The sequence below is a fragment of the Pangasianodon hypophthalmus genome, chromosome 27, assembly GCF_027358585.1.
Source record: "Pangasianodon hypophthalmus isolate fPanHyp1 chromosome 27, fPanHyp1.pri, whole genome shotgun sequence".
Lineage (NCBI taxonomy): Eukaryota > Metazoa > Chordata > Actinopteri > Siluriformes > Pangasiidae > Pangasianodon > Pangasianodon hypophthalmus.
In genome coordinates, this window is record NC_069736.1 from 7,954,925 (window position 1) to 7,965,998 (window position 11,074).

The 11,074-nt window shown below is 37.9% G+C and overlaps 1 protein-coding gene across 4 annotated transcripts in view; it reads right to left on the minus strand.

Annotated features, from left to right (window-relative positions):
- The window catches only part of camkk1a (calcium/calmodulin-dependent protein kinase kinase 1, alpha a), a 97,396-nt gene extending 86,322 nt beyond the window's left edge, over positions 1-11,074 (minus strand). For 2 of the 4 annotated variants that reach the window (XM_026922133.3, XM_053230260.1), the window contains exon 1: positions 10,612-11,074. The gene's annotated coding sequence lies outside the window, so the exon portion shown is untranslated. Of the gene's footprint in view, positions 1-10,607 lie in introns of all 4 variants that reach the window. The other 2 variants (XM_034300653.2, XM_026922134.3) reach the window with 2 other exon arrangements.

Consider the following 11,074-nt stretch of genomic DNA (forward strand, 5'->3'; position numbering starts at 1 on the left):
GCTTTCATGTACAATAATTCCTTCCTAACTGTGGTTTGATTGCACAAATCCGTCCATCACTTTTGCAAACCTGTGTGCATAAAATTGTAGGTAGTAAATTTATTCATTGTTATTAACAAAACAGCATCCATGCTGGGTTTTTTAAATTATTTTTATTTGGTATCAAAAAAAAAGCTTTTTGGATGCAGCCCATGTCACTGTGCAGGAGCTGATCTTGTGTGCAGGCAAACACAAGACATGCCTTTTGCGCTGTGCTCTCAGTGCCACAAAGGTAAGCTAATTACAGTGCGTCAATAACCATAATAACCCTTTCCTCAGCATCACAAAAGTAGAAACAAGATGCAATGTGACAGGTTGAACCGATGAAGTACATGCGGTGCAGAGCGTCGACAGCTTCCACACCTAATGGAGACCATGCCATAGTTCAGCTGAAGCGAACTTCAGACCACTGTTTTCAACCAGGGATCGGTGCTCGGTACTGCTCCTGGGCTCAAAAACAGTGTTCACACGTCTCAACCAGCCCAGAATCCCGAAAAAAAATGTATGTGTGAAAACAAGACTGTTAAGACTGTTGTAAAGGCAGCCCAAGTGCCTCAGAATGCAAATTGTCCAAACATTAGAGATACTCTGATTGTTTTGATTTGTGACTTATTCCCAAATGCATGAATTGTAAAGATGTCACTTTTATTCTAAACTACAGAGAATAATAAAAATATGAAAAACCATATAACCAGAGACTTCAGAGCTCATAAAGCTGAATAAATGCTTTATGTCCTTCTGGAGTTGAGTTTCATTATATAATCACAGTAAAGAGGTTCATAATGTTCAGCATCACACATTTTAATCTGTTTATTCTAGTACAGTATGTTCGTCTCTTTTTCTCTTATCAAAAGATAAATGATTTATCACATTTATGACTCATAACACTGTTCTTATCTTTTGTTTCAGAGAGACTGTTTTTGACAAACTCATGGTAAGCTTAAATGTTACTACTGGTTGAAGATGCTGTGTGAAACTGGGGCTTCATGAGCTAATGAGTATCTTATCACCAGCTGCTATAAACATTGGAAAGAAGATAGGGGGGAAAAAAAGAGAAAGACAGGTGAAAAACAATTCACGAAAGCAAGACAAGCCTGGGAAACTGATCTGCTAACACACCTGGCCCTGTGTTTGGAAAAGAAAAGTGAGTTGAAATGACTAAGGATGTATGATAGGGTGGGGCAATATGATGAAAGAATATCGAGATTGTAACAAATTAGGTCACAATACACTTTTCTGTGATATTGCCGGTATTTATTTATCTTTATATATACAGTGTGTGTGTGTGTGTGTGTGTGTGTGTAATGTACATCAAGTCAGGTGCATTTATATTTTAATATATTTTTCTGTAAGTTTCTTAGAAAACCTATATATAACATATATAACCTACAGTATATTATATATTATATATATATATATACACACAATGTCATAGAAATCACAGAAAAATCTGATATTTTTGTCATATTGCTCACCTGTACTCTATGATTGTGACTTTCAGGACTTTTAAAGAGCTGGTAACGTGATAGCTGCCATCTTTCCAGTTCATCACCTCTTCCTCATCATGCAAATTCTTTTTACTCTTGTTCCTGCTTGTCCCCATTTATAACATGGTTCAGTTCGCTTCCTGAATCCATCTCGGAGGCTGATTAGATGATTGAACTCCATGCAGACTCTCACACACTACTGAACTCATTCAGCAGGACTGATTGGAGGCACACATTCCTAAACCTGATTGCTATTCCAAGCCGTTGCAATTCCCTATCGCTGCCAATTCTCTCACTCATTTCCATTTCCACTCATTTGTTTCTCCGAGAAGAGGAAGGAATATTGCATCCACATTGGTCTTAAGGATGTCATAAGGACGATAACTTTGTCTTACACCACAGTGCTTCTGAATTCTCAAATCTGATTGGTCAGAAGGTGTTAATTTTCTATAACTTGTCTCGCAGATGTTCCACAACATTAGATATAACCATTAACAGATAAAAAACACAATATTACATTCATTAATAAGTGAAAATTTGTAATAGTTGGCAAATTGAGGTAGTTTTTAATGGGGATCCCGATATCCAAGAGTCGAATATCTGCATTAACTGTGTGTTTTAGCATAAATACTTTGAGGTAGCACAGTTTAGAATGACAGGAAGTGAAGCACAAATGTGTTTAAAGGAAGAGTCTGGGAATGAGTGAAACAGAAAGGGAGGGAGACCAACAGATGACAAAACATGAGCCAGGTCGGCTCAGAGACAGAGGAAAAAAAAAGAGTGACAGACACTGTGAGAGACACGACAGCGAGGTTTACCAAGACAGAGAGAGAGAGAGAGACGGAAAGAGAGCAAGAGATAGAGAGAGAAAGAGATACTGGCAGGAGAAAGAGAGAGGCAGCAATACAGCCTTGACACACAGAGAGAATTATTTATGGGCATACAGGAGCTGAGGATGCTGTTAAGCATGAGCGCCTCAGTTTTGGGTGGTGGGGGAGACACACACACACACACACACACACACACACACACAAAGTCAGCACTGTTTTCAGCATTTCATTCCAGAAAACGCAAAAATTATAACGGTAGTTATCAGACCGTAAGTAGTCATGTAAACAGCATTCTACGAAATCTTAAATCAGATTTGTTATCACATGTGAAAAAAAAAAAATCACATTCATGTGATATCTTATTTACAAGATAAAAAAAATACTTCTTTCCAAACTGGAATTTCCTCAAGTGCAGCACGCAACCTTAACAACTCCCATAACTATCTCCCAATAGAGCGACTCTGATTACTACCCAAGGTGGAAAGTACTTAAGTAATTGTGCATCATTATTGTACTTAAACATAACTGAAATTAATATTTTAATAATACACAATTAGTTTTACATTACCATGAAAAAAAAATTCATTTAGCATATTATACTTTTTTCTTCTTTTGGTCAACATACAACACCATATTGTATCAATTTGTATGAATCCAACAACCAATCATCTTTGTGCAATATTTTCTCATTCAACATGATTTTTTGTTTTGAATGTGTTTAAAACCTTACACGGAATCTATCCATACAGATCTGGCTCAGGAAAATTTTATTTCAAAACAAAAGGTTACGTATGTTCTTGCGTAAGTATTGTAAGTATTATTGTATGTAATACCGAGTTAAAATGTAAGTATTGTAAATACTATTGATTTAATATTGAAGGTACGTATTGTCATTATTATTGCAAGTACCATTCATTTAATATTGTAGATAAGTATTGTAAGTATAATTGTACATAATACTGAGTTAAAATTGAAAGTATTATAAGTATTATTGACTTAATATTGTAGGTAGGAATTTTAAGTATTATTGTAATAATACTCATTCATTTAATATTGTATTACTGAGTTAAAATTGTAAGTATTGCAAGTGTTGTTGATTTACTAGTGTCATTAATTATTTTAAGCAATATTGATATAATATTGTAAGTATTGTAGGTATACCTGTAAGTAATACTGAGTTAATATTGCAAGTGTTGTTAGTATTAAGTCATTTTGATTGAATATGTGGCACTATAATCACGATATGCTAGTTTATTTTGTGCAACCCTATACATCTATGAAGGGATTTTTGAAACAAGATGGCAATGACAATGGCAATGTACCTGTTGATACTACAGCATGTTAGCGTACATTCCTAGAGAAATGCCATCAATACTTACAAGCTTAGAGTCTGTAATGAAATCAGGCAGAGCTTCTGTCACACATCGCGACAGATATGATCACAATGGAGACCACACTACATAAACACATTAAAAGCTATATACTATGTACTGCACCATGTCTGACTATCCACCTTATAAAGCACGAAGCCCGCATATACACACACACACACACACACACACGCATGCACGCCCCTTTTGCGTACACAGAAGTAGCAAGGCAGTTGATAATAACAAGCTTTGTTCCTGCTCACCATCCACGCCACCTATTCTACCCCGTAATTAGTGTCTAACGGCCTGATGAAGATGCAGCAAACATTTACTAAGCTTTTGCTGAACTGAATAGCAGTATAAAGAAAGGAAATATCTCATCGCTGAACACGACACGCAATGATATGGCCCGGCCCAGCCCAGGTAAACATGATACAACAACTCAAACACACAGTGAGTTCCCGTGTAGTCTCTGTAATGTGCGACAAGTCCAAATTGCACGCGACAGTTTTCTCCGTAGCTGTCATGCGACCTGACAGCTGAAAGCTATCTCTCCTTCCTGTTCACTCTGTTCTCCTTTCTCTCTCATCCCTTCATAGTGCATTTTTAAACTGACTGGTGAGATGCAATCCTTTCGTGTAAAACTCTCTCTGTGTTTCTCTTTGAATCCCTCAGACTATATACACACACACACACACACACACACCTGCAAGTCTTTCTCAGTCAGACAGCAGGAGTGAGATTTCGCTCAGTGCGGGTCAGACACACTGAAGCAGAGGCGAAGGAGACAGCATGACACTACAAAACAGGTGTGCGCTAGACTCTGCCTGTGTGTGTGTCTGATTTTATATCTTGGTAATGTCTAAGAGTTTTGACCTTCTGAGCACATGAGGCTGGCCCCAAAAGGAACATTGTTTTTTTATGTTTTTAATTTTTATTATTATTATTATATTTTTTTTTAATACAAAAACTACTTTAAGATTTAGGTGGAGCATAGCATTAATTAGCTGCACTAGTAAGTAGGTCAGGGAACGGTTCTCACAAGGATAGTAAGAGAAATGTGTGTGTGTGTGTGTGTGTGTGTGTGTGTGCGTGCTATGCAATAATTCAGTTACTACAAAAGCCTCGAGCGACCGTTCTCGCCGAGTCCGAGGGAAAGCAGAAGGAGAAGTGATGGTGTTTGTAGTGTTCCCATTACCCTACACTGAAGCACTCAGGAACACGTTCAACAGGGCTGCAAACCAAACACGCAACAGGATATGGGGAAACAAGCAAAATATCAGATAGCACAACCTGTTAAGGCTGCATGAGTAGCATTGGATCCTCACACTGGAAACTGCTCTTCCAGCACTGTTCGAACATTTCTAAGTCAATAATTACACAGTGATGATGTGCTCAAACACTGTAAATATCTATGCAAAGAATTTACAACTGTCTGCTGTCATAAATCCCATAGACATTAATAAGATCATAAAAACTTTTCGATCACCATTTAACAAATTGTATGTATGTATACACCGATCAGCCATAACATTAAAACCACTGACAGGTGAAGTGAATAAAATTGATTATCTCATTACAATGGCAGCTGTCAAGGGGTGGGATATATTATGCAACAAGTGAACAGTCAGTTCTTGAAGTTGATGTGTTGGAAACAGGAAAAATGGGCAAGCGTAAGGATCTGAGCGACTTTGACAAGGGCCAAATTGTAAACGACTTGGTGCCAGATACCACAGCACACGTTCAGAGGTCTTGTGATGTCCATGCCTTGATTATTGATTATTAGACACAATAATAGGCAGGTGGTTTTAATGTTGTAGCTGATCGGTGTATAATAATAATTAATATTAATAATAATTTCCATGTCTGGAAAAATGTGTTTTATTGGCAAAACCAACACGTTTAGTAAGTCAGAAATGTAGTATTCAGACTACATATATATATATTATATATACACACACACACACACACACACACAATTATTTCTCATTGTTATAATCATTACACCCCTCAAATGCTTCTTTATAGATAGATAGATAGATAGATAGATAATTATGACCCCTACACACACCCACTCTTCTATGCGACACTGTCTATTAAATCCTGATTTCATATTTTTATTGCTTTGATCATGTAGTTGGAGACAAAATATGGAAGCTTACTTTAGCCAGTACTGTTTTATTGTAGATAATAAATTTGGCCATTTGTATAAGTGACAATATGCATATTTAGTAAATTCTTACATTACTGTAAGAGGGCGTGGTACCTACATTTTCTAGCCGATGTTTAGAAATGGCAGCTCGTCTGAGCCGACTGATTTACTGTACATTTGTACCACTACAGCCAAAATAACTGTTATTTAGTATAAAACTTTAATCATATTAAGGTGCCATAAGCACAATGTGTCCTCCCAGTGCTATACTGAAACCAGCAATATAAACAGCTGGTTGACTAATTAATCATTGTTTCTGTCCTTCTCTCAATATCAACTCATAAGCCATTCATGGGAAAAAGTCAGACACTCTACGCATAATACGTGTTTTGAGCAAGACGATACATGCAGCCGTGACTCACTCACCCCATTCATTCATTTCATTTGTCTGATCATTTTGAATGTAATATTTAGTGTTTAATATTAAACATTTGTTTAGGACACATTTGTTCCTTCTTACTACATGTGGGCATTTGGGTCATATTTAAAAAAAAAAAAAAAAATTAAAAAAAAAAAAAAAACACTCCCCTTTTTCTTCACCGAGCTTCAGGTGTGTGTGTGTGTGTGTGTGTGTGTGTGCGTGTGTGTGTGAGGTCGTGTTGCACAAAGTCTGTGGTCACTGATCACAGCAAACGGAGGGGGAATAGTGCTCAGGTTTATGTAATAGTTGCCTGAGTGCAAATGCTGCAGAATCGATGTTGTTCTTGAATCAAATTACACTGAGAAACAAATCGAGATTGTGATTTTAATACGATTTTGTTGTGCAGCACTTGTCCTGACACAAGCATCCAGGCAAAAAAAAAAAAAAAAACAGTCAAATAATATTTGGTTGCTCATCACTTCCATGAAACTAACACACAAGTCAAACAGATGCTATCTTAGAACCAGGAGAATAAGAAATTATTAGGCTTAAAGACTACAAGAACCAAACCGAAAACCAAAAACACTTCTGGCTCAAGACTACTTAAGTGGGTGTAAAAACAGTTTTTATTTAATATCTCACATGGACAGTTCAGTCAATTCTGTTAGGAAAACAATCAACAACGGGTGGTGTGACGTGAATGTTTTATTCCTCTTATACCGCAGAAATTTGCCAATGATTACAATATTTTATTAATTAAAGAATGACATCATACTTTTTTATCTATTTACTGTAACACTGAATGTTGTGCAACATCCATGAGACAAGTTAGCTCCTGTTATCACTTACGTTATAGCAGCTATAAACAAGCACTCCCTCAACAGTCACACCTTCTCTCTCTTGAAGGTGATAAGACAAAAAATGCAGCTTGTCATGTTACTGAGAAACCAGGAAGCCCTCCATCCTGAAGACTTAAGAGGAAAACGTAAAGGCACACCCTTACCTATAACCGTTACAAAGTGTTGACACTGGAGTCTCTTTTCATAAATGTTATATAAATGTCTCTGACCTTCACCATATCATGACTAATCCATTAATTATTGGTCTCGATTATTGTGGAGCGTCCACTATACAAGCCCCTGTGTAAGTTACTATAGAAACAATGACGTATTTGAAAGAGAACACGAATATAAACTTTAATTACAGCTGGAACTACAGTCAGAGCTGCTGCTTTATAAAATAAATTAACACTAATCAACACGATATGAGGTAAAAACATCATATCGCAATAAAAACGTTTTCACAAAACACAAAAGGTATCACAGTATTTAGATTTGCGACCAGTTAGAAATTAAAAAACAAAACAAAGCAGGGTTTCAATGGTTTCACTTATGAAACATTTGGACGATAAAAATATATTTAGGTAACAATCAGCTACTCCACAATGTAACAGGGGTCAGTGTCATGAAAGTGAACAATATCCGCATTACTCACAGAGAAGCAGTGATATCATTATTGCTTTCAACAGGCATGAATGATGAAGCTCCCTGCATTAGGCACTAAAAATGCTCTGCCAATTCTTACATCATTGCAGTGACTGAAACATCGTGTTGACTCAATCTCTCCAAGTCTGTGTGTTTGAGTCGTCATTTCTCTGCAGTCATTTCTTACGCATACATTTAATCAAGCCATTTCCACACACTGATCCCAGCTGCAGTCTCGGAATAGACTAAAACCAATCTCACTTTCTCTGTCTTCATGACCAGCCTACACCGTTCTGCTCTGACCTACACTAATAGAGTCCTTTTACAGGCTAACCGGAAAAGGCCACCAGTCTTAGCAGATATACACACATACAGTACACACATACACACACACACACACGATCAAGAAGCCTTCAGCACATTCATTCACACCCACCAGGAGTGGGTGAAAGCTGTCTGTGGTCTCGCCAGGAGCCTCGAATGCTGTCGAATTGATGTACAGCACAAAGTGAAGAAAACGGAAGCTCATGGTTATACAACACATTAAGGTTTTGTGTGACTTTGGGTTTTAATGACATAGAGAAAACAAAGATACAACTGAGGTAGAAGCTAAAAGTCAACGATGCCTGAATACTACATTTCTGACTTCGAAAACGTGTTGGTTTTGCCAATGAAATATCAAGCAGGTTTTCCAGTCATGGAAATCATTACATTAAAACCACCTGCTTAATACTGTGTCAGTCCCCCTTTTGCCACCAAAACAGCTCTGACCCAGGCATGGATTCCACATGATACAAAAGAAAACGTGGTTCATCAGACCAGGCCACCTTCTTCCATTGCTCCATGGTCCAGTTCTGATGCTCACGTGCCCATTGTAGGTAATTTTGGCAGTGGACAGGAGTCAGCATGGGCACTCTGACCGTTCTGCACAGTAAGCAAGTAATGCTGGCTGTGAGAGAAAGGTGTCAAAACACACAGTAAGTGATGCACTGTGTGTTCTGACACCTTTCTATCATAGCCAGCATTAACTTTTTCAGCAATTTGTGCTACAGTAGCTCTCCTGTGGGATCAGATCAGACAGGCTAGCCTTCTCTCCCCACACGCCTCAATGAGCCTTGTGTGCCTATGACTCTGTAACCGGTTCACCGGTTGTCCTTCCTTGGACCACTTTTACTAGGTACTAACTACTACATACTAACTACTGCATATGTTTTGGAGATGCTCTGACCCAGTCGTCTAGCCATCACAATTTGGCACTTATCAAAGTCACTCAGATCCTTACACTTGCCCATTTTTCCTGCTTCCAAAACATCAACTTAGAGAACTGACTGTTCACTTGCTGCCATTGTAAAGAGATTATATAAATAAATGTTATTCATGTCACCTGTCAGTGGTTTTAATGTTATATCTGATCGGTGTATATTAGAAGTGCAAGGAGATGGAAAGAAAAGAAGAAAAATATCTTGACAAAAATCTATCTCTAATGGTTAAAATATATTGTTGATATTGATGCTTTTTTGTGTTCTATATTTTCTATTGTTTGGCATTTTGAGCAACTCCTTTAAAATCTCATTCTCATATATATGACTCAAAAACTGGTCCGTTGTTGTCGCGGTCTGTTTTTTTTCCCTTTTTTTCTTAGTTGTGCTCTCCACCCAAATACTAGCTAAGTAATTTGCATGTTTTTCTCGCTCTACAATCACATGGTTTCTCAATTTCCCCAACTTTTTTGTAACTTGACTGACAGATTGTTGAGGAGATTGGACACGTTGTAACACTTTTCTCATGAAATGTCACAAAAAGTTGTGAAATCTCAGTATTCATGACGTACACACTTCAATCTACTGCAATACAACACGTTAAGTTTTGGGGCAAGCATGAACGGTTCAAGTACAATTATCTAATCCATTCAAATATATGCAATGATTAGATTAATAACTTTCCACTGCTGAGATTCATGGACAGTTTTACATAATAGGTAATGATAATGAAGTTCATAAAGTTAACAATGCCATGCCATGCCATGCCACATCATGCTGCTGCATTATACTTGTAAATAACTGTAGTAAGTATGTTTCGATAAAATACAAGGATAGTCAATTGAACCATTCAGAGTTCCAGTACAATTGTGCATATTACACAACCATAACATACAAGTGTAATATATTGTGAGGAAAAATAACTCTATCATTAATATACAGTAAAATCTTCAACCATATGATGAATGGAGTGACATGAGAGGTGTGAAGCGTGCTACTAATACAGTATACAGTGTATAATGATGTTTATAACATGCCTCCTAAGCTGGCACATTATAAGATCTGCAGGTGCGCAGGAGACTGTGGGTGTACTGTAAATGTCTAATGGTGTGTGTGTATGGTACACAGTACCATATGTTTATGTGTAACACAATCAATAAGCCACACAGAACAGATCAGTGAGGCTGGATAGACTGGAAAGTAACTGCATGTGTTAATAATACTGTATACAGACAACACTATTATTGCACTGTAATTAATTGGCTTTGTAAATAGGTCACACTCAACAAGCACAGAATAGCAGTTGTTAAAGATAAACCATTATTATTATTATTATTATTATTATTATTATTATTATTATTGATGAATCTGACAGCAATAAAGTAGCAGGCAGTGTGTTTTATTATTTTCATGTCATCTGCTCATATTAAACTAGATCATTCTGAAGCTCACACACACACACACACACACACACACACAGATAGTGATGTGAACACAATAATTTCCAGATGCTCAGCATCTAGATTTCTTTGTTTTCATGCTGGAAAAAAAAAAGTTTCACTCACTCACCAGTTTCCGGAAATATTGGCCCCTCTTTCTTTTAATCTTCTAAACCGTGAGGAGTGTTGTTAGCTCACTGAACCGACTCCTGAATCGGTTCGCAGCTTCAGCAGAAGGCGCGCGAACTGATCGATTCATTCGACGGGATGCTCCGCTTGTGTTCCGCGGTGATTCTCCTTCGCGCCCGTTTTTTGTCCTGTCTTTTGTTTGTTTGTTTGTTTGTTTGTTTGTGACTGCAGATGTATCACTGGCTGTCAGCTCGCTTCCGCTTAGCGCTCTGCAGCGAGCGTCACCGGCCACCCGCGCTTTCCGCTCCAGCTGTCGGTGTTGAGGCGGAGGGGAGTTTCTGCTTCACCGCGCTGACGGAGTGCAAAGTTGCAGCTCGGTTCAGTAACGAGCGCGCGAGCATCGAGCGCGTGCACAGCGCGCAATTCAACAGCCCACTGTGCAACTTCCAAGCTCTGTGAAACAT